This window comes from Taudactylus pleione, unplaced genomic scaffold (genome assembly GCF_031769625.1).
Source record: "Taudactylus pleione unplaced genomic scaffold, aTauple2 ptg000054l, whole genome shotgun sequence".
NCBI classification, from domain to species: Eukaryota; Metazoa; Chordata; class Amphibia; order Anura; family Myobatrachidae; genus Taudactylus; species Taudactylus pleione.
In genome coordinates this window covers 3,740,810-3,755,234 of record NW_028284456.1, presented here as the reverse complement: position 1 = coordinate 3,755,234, position 14,425 = coordinate 3,740,810, and the positions used below count along the sequence as shown (strand labels likewise).

At 38.9% G+C, this 14,425-nt stretch overlaps 1 pseudogene; it reads right to left on the bottom strand.

Annotated features, from left to right (window-relative positions):
* Positions 1 to 7,624: 7,624 nt before the first annotated feature.
* LOC148535210 (leucine-rich repeat flightless-interacting protein 2-like) overlaps positions 7,625 to 14,425 on the bottom strand; it is a 47,809-nt pseudogene continuing 41,008 nt past the window's right edge.

Here is a 14,425-nt window from a genome sequence, read left to right as displayed (position 1 = left end):
TGAGAGAATTTATTCCTCACCTGGAAATAGACGCTCCCCCCCCTGTTAGATCACAATAAACAACAACAAAAAAAACAAAACAGAAAATCAGTCTCCCCCTTACAACATGCCCCTTTAGAGATCCTGGGGCAAGACCCAGAGAGAGTAGAGAACAGAAAATTGATGGGAACAGCCATGGGGACCAGATTTGTGCCCAGCTATGCCAATCTCTACATGGGAGAATTTGAAGACTCCTATGTGTGGAGCAGTTATGCTGGCGTGAATCTGGTCTTCTATAGCCATTACATTGATGACCTTTTTTAATTTGGGATGGGGATTTCAAGTTGGCACAGTTGTTTGTAGAACACCTTAATCACAATCCTTTTAATTTAGCCTTCACTTTCACTTATGATCAAAAAATTATTATTTGGATTTGACCCTCATTATCCATGAGGGTTCGATCCAAACCTATAATTATATTAAACCAGTGGATAAACAATCATACCTTCACTTCAAAAGTGCACATCATAGACCATGGAAGTTCAATATCCCAAAGGGCCAATTAATGCATCTTTAGAGGAATTATTCACAATTAGATAAATTCACCAAACTACAGATATGATCAATTCTTTCAAACAAAAGGGGTATCCTGAACCCCTTCTTTTACAAGCCTTAAATGAAGTAATTAAGATGGATAGGTCCACTTTATTTCATAAAAAAAGAATACAGAAATAGAAAACAAAGAAGAAGAAAATAGAGATCTGGCTTTCATATGTAAATTTACAATCTCTCCAGAAAAATTATTGAAGTAATGAACAAAAATTACAATATCTTGAGATGCGATTGCATCCTTTGGGATATTATATCTTCCAGACCTCAAATTTTCTTTAGGAAAAACAAATCCCTTTAAAACAAGCTATTTAAAAAGTTTGGATCTAAATAAATCCGATTTATCCAATACTTAGATACCATGCAGACCAGCTGGTTTTTACCAGTGTGGGAAGTCTGGATGTATTATGTGCAAATACACCAAAAGAAAAACTCTAATTCTAGATAAAGTGGGGGAGAAAGATCCCTATCGATTTGAGAATGTTATCAATTGCAATTCTAATTATGTAATCTATATGTTTTTTTGTGGTTGTGGTTTGCGATACATGGGAATGCACAACTAGAAATCTTAAAATTCGGTTTCCAGAACATCGAAGGAATGTTATTAATCGGGTGCAAACCCACAGTGTCTCAAGACACTTTCACAATTGTCATGAGGGTGATCCCAAAATGATGGAGATTGTGTGTATACAAAAGATTCCTCTCTCTGCCTGAGGGAGAGATAGATATAACCAACTTGGTCGACAAGAAGTCAATTGGATTTTTAAACTGAACTCTATGCATCCAACAGGTTTAAATGAAACTATGGAATTGAATATCTGTTTGTAGATTTTTTTTAATGATGTTTCCAAGTTAGGGGGAGAAAGGGTCCCCTTCATCTCTTTTTGTGAGTACATTGTCTCTTAGTTTACAAACTACCATAATGTACCAAAATCCAGAAGATTTCATAATATTCTGATACACTTATAATAATTAAAACATATAATTATTTTATTGGATCTCCAACCTATTATTCATCAACCCTGCTCTTTTATATTCAATAAGCTCTATAGATATTTAATTATAATTTATTTTTATATATAAAATTATTTTTCCAATTCATAAAAAAAATCTTCATTTAGATATACCAAAGTGCTTAACAGATATCTGTTTGTTTTTTAGATAATTTAATACATGAATCGTAGAGATTTACTAATAACATTATTTGAATATGGTCATTTATTAAAATTAACTACATATACATCTTATTTAGTAAGAAGCAATATATATTTGTTTACTTTTATTTTTAATGTAAACATTTATTGTAATATGAGTGAATTATATAGAATTGTATTCAACATCTCTTATGTTGGATTATTGTAATTTGTAATTGGTTTCATTGCTGTTGAATACATATTTATGAGATATAATACTTAGCTGTAATATTAATTAGTCTACTCTTAGTCTACTATGTGATCAGATTTTCTGTCTTATTTCTGATATGTAGGTCATACACCATAGAATAAAATTGGTGTTTATTTATTTTTTATTTTCTTTGTTTCCTCAATGTTAGAGATTCAAGAAATACAGTCAGGTCCATAAATATTGGGACATTGACAGAATTTTCAGATTTTGGCCTCTATTCACCACCACAATGGTTTTGAAATGAAACAAACAAGATGTGCTTTAACTGCAGACTTTCAGATTTAATTTGAGGGTAATTACATCCAAATCGGGTGAACAGTGTAGGAATTACAACAGTTTCAATATGTGCCTCCCACTTTTTAAGGGGCCAAAAGTAATGGGACTATCTACTCAAAAGCTATTTCATGGACAGGTGTGGGCTTTTCCCTCATTATTTCATTATCAATTAAGCAGGTAAAAGGTCTGGAGTTGATTCTAGGTGTGACATTTGCATTTGGAATCAGTTGCTGTCAACTCTCAATGAGATCCAAAGAGCTGTCACTATCAGTGAAGCAAGCCATCATTAGACTGAAAAATCAAAACAAACCCATCAGAGAGATAGCAAAAACATTAGGTGTGGCCAAATCAACTGTTTGGAACATTCTTAAAAAGAAAGAACGCACCGGAGAGCTCAGCAACACCAAAAGACCCGGAAGACCACGGAAAACAACTGTGGTGGATGACAAAAGAATTATTTCCCTGGTGAAGAAAAACCCCTTCACAACAGTAGGCCAAATCAAAAACACTCTCCAGGAGGTAGATGTATATGTGTCAAAGTCAACAATCAAGAGAAGACTTCACAAGAGTGAATATAGAGGGTTCACCACAAGATGCAAACCTTTGGTGAGCCACAAAAACAGGAAGACCAGATTAGAGTTTGCCAAACAACATCTAAAAAAGCCATTACAGTTCTGGAACAATATCCTATGGACAGATGAGACAAAGATCAACTTGTACCAGAGTGATGAGAAGAGAAGGAAAGGAACTGCTCATGATCCAAAACATACCACCTCATCAGTGAAGCATGGTGGTGGTAGTGTCATGGCGTGGGCATGTATGGCTGCCAATGGAACTGGTTCCCTTGTATTTATTGATGGTGTGACTGCTGACAAAAGCAGCAGAATGAATTCTGAAGTGTTTCAGGCAATATTATATGCTCATATTCAGTCAAATGCTTCAGAACTCATTGGACAGCGCTTCACAGTGCAGATGGACAATGACCCGAAGCATACTGCAAAAGCAACCAAAGAGTTTTGTAAGGCTAAAAAGTGGAATGTTATGCAATGGCCAAGTCAATCCCCTGACCTGAATCCGATTGAGCATGCATTTCACTTGATGAAGACAAAACTGAAGGGAAAATGCCCCAAGAACTGAAGACATTTGCAGTAGAGGCCTGGCAGAGCATCACAAGGGATGAAACCCAGTGTCTGGTGATGTCTATGCGTTCCAGACTTCAGGCTGTAATTGTCTGCAAAGGATTTGCAACAAAGTATTAAAAAGTGAAAGTTAGATTTAGGATTGTTTAGTTTGTCCCATTACTTTTGGCCCCTTAAAAAGTGGGAGGCACATATAGAAACTGTTGTAATTCCTACACCGTTCACCTGATTTGGATGTAATTACCCTCAAATTAAATCTGAAAGTCTGCAGTTAAATCACATCTTGTTTGTTTCATTTCAAAGCCATTGTGGTGGTGAATAGAGGACAAAATATGAAAATTCTGTCAATGTCCCAATATTTATGGACCTGACTGTATGTCTGGTTAAAGAAAACATAATACTTACCTATAATATTAGCCATTTCATTGTTTTTAACTTACTATATGCTTAGAATTCCATTCAGCTAGGATATGGAGTTGACGTAGTCTCTGTTGACAACATGTGACATTTTTGTTTATTTACTATGAGTGTCCGGGCTACGTGACATGTGATTTGGAGAATAATCTCGTGACCGGAGCTTGTTGATTGATCACGCAAGGTTATTCTTCCCTTTTGAGAGTCTTGGCTCCGTGACACGTGACTCGATGGTTTGTCACGTGACAGAGCTTTCTGGCCAATTACGAGAGATCATGTTCCCGGAACATGTGACTCAAAGATAAGTCACGTGATCAGAACAAGGAAATGGGACCTTACATATAAGGTAATTAAATGAGATGTTTATATTCTTGTTTTTTTTATTTTACACAAAGTAGCTAGTCTACTAAAGTATAAAAGGATTGCCTTTCAATAACGTGGTATTTGAACCTTTCTTTATGCGACTAGGAGGTCTATTTACTAAGCAGTGTTAGGAGACAGAGTGAAAAGCGATAAGTCAGTGATAAGGTGCCAGCCAATCAGCTCCCAACTGCCATCTCACAGGCTGTGTTTGAAAAATGACAGTTAGGAGACAGAGTGAAAAGTGATAAGGTGCCAGCCAATCAGCTCCCAACACTGCTTAGTAAGCAAGTTATATTTGCTTCTGAAGAAGCTGAGAGCACAGAGAAATGCATTAAGCCAGGACTTCTATTCCCAGCAATTCACCAGGATTGGATTTTGGACCCTGCACTGCACTTCAAACAGCATATACCTTTATTTATACTTATTTATATTTTGAGTGGTATAGCGCCTACATCAGGACACCTTAGGTGTATTTTGTCTTTTTATACAAGGTTGTTTACCCTTCCAAATAAATGTGGAAATAACTGAATAGTACGGCATAGCCAGGAAGAGAGAATTTTAGGGAGTAACATCATTTTCACAGACGCCCCATCCAAGAAAATTCATAGTTTACCCACATCCTAGTAAGTGTAGAAAATTGGTCTAATAGTGGCTAATTACAGACTATAACATCCTGCAATTTTATCGGTATTCTAATTCTTAAGTATTGGAGATCAGTAGTCTGCCAAGCATAAGCATATTGAGTCTGAAGTTGCTGTAGGGAGGTTTGATCAATATTATATGCCAATGCTTCAGTTTTTGAGGTATTTAATGTATAGTACGATGTTGCATAATTCTCTTGGATAACTGAATGAAGGGCAGGTAAGGAAGTTTCAGGTTTTGTAACAAAAAGTAGTACATCATCTGCAAGAGAGACATCTCTTATGCTGAGTAGAGCCAATAGAGAAACATTTAAAGGATGGGGGAAGATCAAATTTTTTTCAGCAAGGGATTCCACAGCTAAGACAAATATTAAAGGTGATAAAGGACACCCCTGTCGCATCCCATTGGTAATATTAAACCTATTTGAGAGAAAACTATTACTAAAGATACGGGCCGAAGGGTTAGTGCATAGGTTTTAAATAGCTTTCAAAACTAATCCATAGAAACCAAACCTAGCAAGAACCCGGGACATGTATAGCCAATGTAGCCTATCAAAGGTTTCTCCGCGTCGAGAGAGCAGGACCATAGGAATAGGATGAGCAACATGAGCTTCCAGAAGGGAAAAAAAATTAGTATTATCTGGTGCCTGTCTCCCCAAGGTTAAGCCAACTTGATCGTGAGACCACAAAATTGGGAAGAATAGGATTTAACCGGGATGCAGTCAGATTACCCCCGGCCATCGGAATCCCGACAATGGAAGCCCGCCCCGGGACTAAATCACCCATAACGAACAAGGCTCCTTTTTTAACCTGGATTTATTTTATAGTGATTTGAGAAATCTAGGCTGTCTAGAATTAGGAGCATACAATGACGTGAGGGTAATGCATTTAGCACCTATCCTTCCAACCAGGATCAGATATCTACCATTGTTCAGTTTAATTTTCAAGAAAGGAAACTCGGAATCAAATTTTATTGACCAAGTATAACAATACAAGGAATTCATTTTGGCAGCTACTACTCCCTTAAAAAAACAACCATTACACACACATATAAAACAGCAGTCATATAATTATAATAAATAAAATTCATCACAGACACCAAGTACCTACTACTCCCCAAACTAACACTAATTTTTCAGATAACTGCCTGTGGGTAAAAACTATTTTCGTGCCTAACCGTTCTAACCCGTCGCGAACTGTAACGCCTGCCGGAAGGCACTGAAATTAATCATAACCGGGATGCATTTTAGCCTCCACAATATTTTTTGCTTGCCTACCAAACCTAGTTAGACATCATTTTTGAATAAGAGGAAGATCGGCACCAATAAATCTTTTTGTGGCTCCGATTACTCTCTCCAATCAACACTTTATTGACCATTTTGATAAATTTTATTTTACAGATAGCTTTTAACAAATAGATTAATGGTATTTATTTAAAACACTCTTTCAAAAGGTTACAAATGATAAGATAAATAATTAAAAGTTCAAAATTCATTAATACATTAAAATAAATACATAAAAAAATATACATGGACAATAGTTCATCAACAGACTAATCCTGGATAATATATATACAGAAATTAAATATTAACTAATTATCAATTAATTATATCCTGTCCTGAGGAAATAGCTCATTAGACCTCAGGTAATTATATGTATAAATAAGTATCCAATTTTTTCCTTATTCTCTAATGTTGCATACACATGGTCAGATATGTTAGATGAACGATTGAACGATTTCAGCCTGTATTAAAATGAATGAAATTGACCAAATCTGACTGCAAACACATCAGATGTCAGATATGGTTATCTGACAAACGGGAACGCGCATCGTTCATTGTTGCCCACATGTCATATTTTTCTTTCAGATATGAACGATTTTTAAAATCTGACCATGTATATGCACCATAAGCCTGAATCAGTCAGATAGCCGTATTGAGGAGATGGAGTATTCCCAATAGTAACATCATTGACACTGTTACAGTCCATGGTGCTACTCTTGGGAATACTCCTCAATACAGTCATCTGTATTATGTAGTATTCAGGGATATTATCAGGACTGTAGTGTTAAGCATTATATTATAACTTTTCTTTTTGTGCCTAAATATTATTTGCTTTATTTTATTGAAAAAAAATGACTTCTGGGAAAAACAACAAGGTATAATTTGTGTGGGTACTGCATAAAATAAATTTGTGCTTTTGAAGTTGATGTTGGATTGTAAAGAACCCAAAAGTCAAAAAAAGGGAACAGGACTGAAAAAACTTCAGCAGTGAAGGAGTAAAGCAAAACTTTTTTTTTTGAAGACTACAATATAATGAATTTTTATTTGTGGAACAAATTTATTAAAAACTGCTCAAAACAACAGCAATATAACAAACGGATAAAAGAAAAATACTCTGAGAATGAAGCGGTTAGATACGGAGTCTAAATATAATATAGATTATATATAATTCTCATTCTGTACAGCAGATGTAAAACCTGAATTACACATTTGAAAATACAGGACAACTTTGAGGCATTCCTGTGGCATCTACATAGTAATCAGATACAGCTGCTGACAGAACACACAAAACACTGATTCTACACATCTACTAGAGGTCACATACATTATTCGGCAACCTTGTCACACGTACTGGTAATTCACTGTAATCCATACAATAGATTTAGGAAGAAAATACTGAGAGGGCTAGTACCACAATTACATAAGGAAATACATAACAGTGTACAATATGATTAATTAACACCAGACATGATGAACGTAAAAAATATCAATATGAGAAATGTAAACCATATTATCATCAAAATGTTTGACCCTGTTCTGCATCTCCTACAGGCTGTAAGATTTGTGCTTTTGTCGTCCTGTGACACCAAATGTCTCATTCCAACCTTCAGTTCTTGTGTAACAACATAGCTGTGAGTATCTTCTGGGACAATCCCATGTTACAGCAACAAAGCATACATCATGCTGGAATATACGTCACTACATTGCACCCTCATTTTAGTGGTGTAGTTTAAGGGCTAAAATGCAAAGTTTGAGGATACACACGCCCCCCAACATTGCCACGGTTCGCCTTTGCCACACCAAAACAAAAACACAGATCATTTCCTCTTATCCTTGCTCTCCTTTGCATTGTTGTTTCAGTCGGGTTGGGTATGAAACACCGTTGGCTGAATAGTCAACAGCGGCATCCCGATGGATGAAGTAACCCTAACCCTCGCTTAGTGGTGCCTAACCCTAATCTCCCTCCCTAGTGCCTAACCCTCCCTCCCCGTTGCCTAATCTAACTTCCCACCGAGGGTTCCTAAACCTAATCCCCCCACGGGTAAGACCTAACAAGCCCCACTTTGTAGCTCTCCTAGGGGAAAATGTATAACCTACTTATGAGGACACGTGGAGTAGTTGACAATAGCAAATTTATCACAGCTAGGAGCTGATTGGCTGATATGGACAACTCCTCTTTAGAAGGTTTGATACATCCCCCCCTTAGTTGTTGGGGTTTCCCTAATTTGCATGTAAAGAAACAAATCTGTAGATTGAAGTAACTTTATAACGTATGGTGGCAAAACCATGTGGAGGTAACTGTACAACCATTTACAACATGCACATCCCAGAAAGGGTGACTATGAATTTGCAGTTAACCACTGTTGCGGCTGGTGTCAGTTATGTGTACAAGAATATTTAATGTAAGGGTAATGAAACTGTTTTTATCGTTTGTATTGAACTGGTGATATACTACATAATGTATGGCCTTGGGTCTTGTTTCTTGGGTGTCTCCGGTGGAAGGGTTCCTTTCTAGGACCTTAATTTCCATTCTGAAATTGTGAAGAGAACCATAACAGGAGTACATACAGTACCTGTACTTTGGAATTTGAAGCTTGTCCTCCAGCTTGGGGAACTGAATCCAAAATCATCAGATAAACTACATACAAAGAATTTTTAATGTGTGCACAATACCTACAGAATTTCACCATCTATTTCAGCCTTAAACTGATAACGATACTGAATTAGAACCTCTAAACCTCTATATACCCCCTATACCTTCTAATAATCCTACCTATAAACCTCTAAGGATGACGCTAATTTGCGTACGCAGTCATACAGTAAATAGAGACTCCGGACTTAGAACATGTGGTTCCAAAGCACAAAGTATTATTCAAGTAAAAAGTACAGTCAGTTACACGCTATTGATCCAGACACAATTCGGCGCAAAGGAATTATACAGACCCAAGTATAGTATACATACGCAGCATTTCCGGACCAGATGTTAGGCATCAGCAAGAAACCCCTCGTCTATCAGCACGAAGACTAAAGACCCAGTGTTGGAGCACACATATTTAAACCCCCCAGGAATAGACAACACAATAGAGAAGTTTGTTGCTGATGCTATTGGTTCCCAAGGGGGATACATCTGTTACAGAGCATTTAACGGGCTGATTCAAATAGACACAACCCAGCCTCCAACAACTGAGGGTCCCTAGATTCCCGCCACATGCAACATCATAACAGTTATTCATATCATATACATTTTGTTGCTTGAAGTCTCTGCGGTCCATAAGTTGAGAATGCATGATGCGATCTCCACACCGATGATACCGGAATACTGTGGAAAGAGTACGCATCAGTACAAAACCAAACATGGCTTACTTAGCATGTATAAAACCTTAGTTACCAAATATTCTTTATTTCACAGCATTTATACTAAATGAACGAACTTAAATCTTATACCTTAAAGCTTATGGAACCTTGTACGTGGATATGTAATGTGTGAGTATGCTGGGTTTGATATAAAGACGCTAGTTAACTGGGGACAGATGCGTGCGCATTTAGCTACTAAACAGTGTTTTCATATAGGATCTTATGCATTCGCTAATATGCGACTAGTTAACAGCGCAATTGTGCGTATTACTGTGGATATGAGAAATGATGAGAGATGCAATCACATGGTGCTAATAGTAATCTCGCCATATGTACTTAATTGTGAGTTATTTAAAACGGCGCTGGGGCGGCCATTCGCAAAATGGCGTCTTGTGATTTCATTTCATGGCGTCCTGCGGCCAGTTGCAAGATGGCGTCGCCGCGAATCAATTTTAAACTGATCTTGTCTCAGCCAGTTATCCAGCTTCGACACTGACTACACCATAATCACCCTCTGCACATAGGGCTTGATTCAGAACTGCACGCAAGCGCTAAGCACTTGCAAGCAGGTCGATGGCCAGTCAGTGCGCACACGCCACATGCGAACTGCGCGTGCTCTGGAGCGAGCAATCACTCCCTCTGAGGCTCACAACAAAACAGGGCGCCTGTCGATGTTGATTGACAGCTCGCCCTGTTTTGTAGGTGGGGAGGGGGTGTGGCTGCCGTTTGAGGGCGGCCCTACTGACATCACTCGTGATGTCAGTAGTGAGCTTCCTGCTCACTAGGAAGCTCACTAGGGCTTGCGGGAATGAGACCCTACCACAAGGGTCTCGTTGCAAGCCCGATGGTCGCGACCATCACCGGGCCACTCGCTAAAGCTGTGGGTGGTCACCCACAGCTTAGCGAGCGGCCAGGAGGCTGGCTCCAAAAAAAAGCGTCCGGCTTTGAATCAGGGCCATACTATCTTGGAGACAGAGAAAGTACCGACCAACCAGTGCTGGTCATCTTTCAAATACGGCCAGTAAAATGACAGCTAGAAGCTGATTGGCTGGTACTTCATCTCTCTCCAAGCTTTGATAAATCTCCCCCATAGAGAGAGATATGTGTAGTCTACTTCAGGGGTGTTTCAAGAGAGGAGGGAGCCCGTGTGCAGTCTTAGTCCGGGGGGGGCCTCTGTCTCCGGCAGCCGGCAGCGCACTGAGTGCAGCGGTAGACTCTGGGCACCAGTCTGTGCCCAGAGTCTACAGTGCATGCTTAGGTCACCAGGTAAATGGTGCGGCAACCATTTTCCCTACTGCGCATGCGCAAAACGCTGAGAAAATGGCTCCGGTGGCCATTTTCCAGGCATTTTTTACACCGCTGACACCGTCGCCGATGTGGGACTCTGGAGTGGTAAGTATAATATGGGTGCAGGCAGTGTTTGAAGTGGAAATTTTAAAGTGGAGGTATGGAAATATCAGGGGGCTTTACATAGGCAGGCCCCCCTGATATTTCCATACCGCCACTTCCTCCCATCACAGTACACAAACCTCACAGCACACCCCACCGCATACTATACCTCAAGCATGCCACACTGCACAGCACCACTCCACATCTCACCTTGCTGTGCTGCGCTATGCTCCATGATTATGACACTCCCAGGCTCCCTTCCCCTCACTCCTCAGCAGCATTTTGAATTCAGTGATGGCCTCGAGCCAATGACAGCTTGTGGACCTTCACCCCAGCCAATTAGAGGCGGCCACTTGGCTGCCCCTAATTGGCTGCCGGTCAGTGAGTGTGATTGGCTCATGGCCAGAGCCAAATACAATATACAATAGAAAGGATGAGATAATTACTGAGAAAGAAGAGAGATATATGACTGTCGAAGATCCAAGTCTTCCGGTTTTCTACGTCCTACCGAAAATTCATAAGGATCAACAAAATCCCCCCGGGAGACCGATAGTAGCCGGAATGGGATGTATAACGGCGAATCTATCACATTATATTGATTACCACCTCCAACACGAGGTAATCAAAGTTAGATCTTATATCAAGGATACACTAGATATTCTACAGAAAATAAATACAGTCGAATGGAAAGATAATTATATATTGGCCATGGCCGATGTCAGCAGTCTATACCCTGTGATTGAACACTCCCAAGGGATAGAGGCTGTAAAGAATTATCTAAGTAGAAGCTGCTTAGAGAAGGAGAAAATTTTTTTTTATTGTGGAGGGTATTGATTTTATCCTTAACAATAATTTTTTCTGGTATAATGGCAAATTTTATCAGCAAAAGAAGGGTACTGTGATGGGGACACGTTTTGCCCCATGATATTCCAACCTTTTTATGGGTTTTTGGGAAGATCTCCATGTATGGACCAACAATGATTTTTTTAAAAATATTAAAATTTGGTACCGTTTTATTGACGACATTTTTTGTTATTTGGGAAGGAAGTGAACTGGACTTGGAACGATTTTGCAAGAAGTTGAATGAAAACAATTGCAATATTGTTCTAACATATGCTATTAATAAGGAACGGGTTAATTTTCTCGATCTAACTCTATATATTGAAAATGGAATTCTCAAAACAAAATCTTATTTTAAACCTACAGACAGCAATTCATATCTATCTACAAAGAGCAATCATCATCCGGTATGGATTAAAAATATCCCGAAAGGGCAAATGAGAAGAATTCGCCGTAATTGTACGGATATAACAGTATTTAGAGATCAAGCTGAAACTTTGAAACAAAAATTTATATCCAAGGGATATGAGGAGAAATGTTTAGATAGCTGTATCGAGAATTTAGTAGATGTGGATAGAACGACTTTATTAGAATCAAGGGAAATAAGAAATAAAGAGATGATGAATTTACCCTTTATTACTACATACAGCAAACAATGTAAAGAGCTGGAAAAGGTGATTAAGAAACACTGGCACCTATTGACCAGAGATTCCTTATTGAAATCTGTTATTCCCCAGAGGCCACAATTTGTTTATAGGAGAGCTATGAATTTAAAGAACAAATTAGTAAAGAGTGCAATCCCTCCAAAGAGATCTGGAAGAATTAAGACAGTGGGATTTTATAGATGTGGGTTATGTGCAATGTGCAGGAATCACAATATACAAGAGAGTAAAACAGAAGAATTCAGATCGTCTGTAACTAAGAAAAAGTATCACATAAAAGACTATTACATGTCATACTAAAAATTGTATCTATGTAATAGGGTGTGAATGCGGCCTACAATACGTAGGTCGTACTTCAAGAGCTTTGAAAGAGAGATGGGCTGAACATCTACGCAATATAAAAAATGGCGTAGAGAATCACTCACTATCGAAGCATTTTAGAGATGTCCACAATAGGGATTGTAAATCTCTCAAATACGTAATGGGTATACAGTCAGTCCACAAGCATTGGAGGAAAAATAGAATTGAGCAAAATTTAGCTCAGATGGAAATGAAGTGGATTTACGAATTGAGTTCTCTGGCACCAGGGGGATTAAACTTGGATTTTGAATTAAAGTGGTTTTTATAATGTATTTTAGCTGTTTTACCCTGTCCTTTGATTATATTTTAAATATTTATTGATCTCCTTCTATTTTTTAGATATTTATATTTATTTATGTATCATATATTCTCCTGTTATGGGAGCACTATTTGTATTGTCATCCATCACCCACGGGATGGGAAAGTGTCAGGTATTTGGTTAATTCATTCATAGAATGATTAGGTGATGGACAAGCAGTTATGCTTAGTAATAGAGATGTGAAAGATGTATGCATTCCACATGCTACAGTAAAAGCAAAGACGGCGGCATCACGTGGCTTTGTAACCGATGTGATTGGTAGGAGCGTGCATTCCATTGAATGGAACGCATACTTTGAAAGATGAGAAAATAGCGCTACACGTGATTGCCACTTCCGGGTAGTATATGAGCGATGGGACGCGGAGGGGATATGCGTGCCATTGAATGGAATGCAGGTAAGGCATCTGCATGGAAGGAAGAGGACACTAATGATATACGTCACTTCCGGGCATAGAGAGGTATGACGCGAACCGGATGGAGCGTGCGTTCCACTGGATGGAACGCACGCCGTTTATTTATATTCTTTTTATGGCTTTCTACATGCTAGGAAGTAGATACTACATATTAGAAGTAATACTTGGATACTTATTTGAAGGAGGTGAATAAACGGAAAGTAACTAAACTTGTTATTCGCTAGGTTTTTGAGAATCCACCAATGGTAATAAATGTAAGGGTATATAAGGAAGTAGGAATCATTACAGTAGTTACACCTTGATAAAAGCTCCTTTAGAGCAGAAACGCGTTGGTGAGCTGGCAGAGACTGATAAGGATACCAGGCGAAGGGGTTAGAAGACATCCACACAACAAACCAAGGGTTACATGGACCCATCCCGGGAGGTGACTGTTTATACCCTATACTTGCTTTATTGGGTGTGTGCTGTCCTACACCCCATTATATCTGGTACGCTGCTTCTCTGTTGGATTTTTTATGGATAATTTTAACAATAAATAAAGCTGTACTTCACTATATATACCTTTATATACCTTTTTTTGAGGAAAATATCATTGCACCTGTGAAAGGAGGGTCTCCACCTTCAATAGGAATACTTTTAGAAACAAGAGGAATACGAGATTGTCTATCAAGAGGATTTGTCCTGATCAATTAACCATTTGAACAGTTGTTGTTTACTCCAGAGGAGCGCATATGACCGCAAGTACTGTGTTATATTGGGTTACAATATGCTGCCAGCTTCCCCAATTGGCTGCCGGTCCCGTGAGCCATGATTGGCTCGTTGCCGGAGAGAAATTGAAACAGCCTGTTGACCGGAGCTGGGACAGTGACAGTCCCACTGCCGGTCAGGTGCATACAGGCACTCTTTGAGTGCAGGGTCAAAGTGTGCCTGAGTGCTGGGTGTGCAGTGTGGGCCCCCCTGGACCCAGGGGCCCATGTGCA